This window comes from Trichechus manatus, unplaced genomic scaffold (genome assembly GCF_000243295.1).
Source record: "Trichechus manatus latirostris isolate Lorelei unplaced genomic scaffold, TriManLat1.0 scaffold00165, whole genome shotgun sequence".
Lineage (NCBI taxonomy): Eukaryota > Metazoa > Chordata > Mammalia > Sirenia > Trichechidae > Trichechus > Trichechus manatus.
This window is the reverse complement of record NW_004444101.1, coordinates 4,200,534-4,201,471: the sequence shown is the minus strand read 5'-3', so window position 1 is coordinate 4,201,471 and position 938 is coordinate 4,200,534.

Sequence of the window (938 nt, the reverse complement as noted above, 5' to 3'; positions counted from 1 at the left end):
ATTCTGACTCATAACGACCCTATAGGACAGAGTAGAATTGCCCCATAGGATTTCCAAGGAGCAGCTGGTGGATTTGAACTGCCAACCTTTTGGTTAGCAGTTCACTGTGCCACCAGGGCTCTGACTAAATAAAAGGTAGCCATTATTATCACAGTTTGCTTTCGAAGGCCACGCCCTTTTGGCTACACTCCTTTGGGCTGTTAATCAGTAATATGTGTACATCATAGTTTGTACTGAAATGACATGGCTATGGCAGGGAGGAGCATTTGTAAATTAATGAGTTAATCTTCTGCCTATAATTTGTCCCCAAAGCGTTTGCTAATTTGAAGACATTGCCCTCAATTGCAGATCAGGGGAAAGATGGAAATCTGGCCATACTTGGGTCTGGCAACCTTTGAATCTCTCTCATGAAAGCAAAGTGCAAGAAACTTATTAAAACCTGGGACAGAGTTCTACAGAGAACTTTGGGAATTTAAGGAAACATAAAGCTAACAAACAGATTTACAATTTCCCTGCTACAGATGTCTGTATTAAGGACCTAAGTAAGAAAAGAGCTACTCTTTGGTCTGCTCATAAACCAGAAAACAGGGCTTTCTGAGAGCCTCTTGTTATTTAAACCAGCTTTATTGAGGTACATTTTACACTTAATAAAATGCACTCATTTTAACTGTACAGTCAATACACGTTGGCAAGTGTATGCATCCACGAAGCTTCTGTCACATGCAGATACAGAACGTTTATCTGACTCCTAAAGTTCTTTATGCTCCTTTGTAGAGGAACTTTCCCACCCATAACCTCTGATCTGCTTCTGTAATTATAGACCAGTTTTGCTATTCTTGAATTTCATATGAATGAAATCTTACAGTATGTACTCTTTGGTGTCTGCTATCTTTTTACTGAGATAATGTTTTTGAGATTCATCCATGTAGATGTGTATA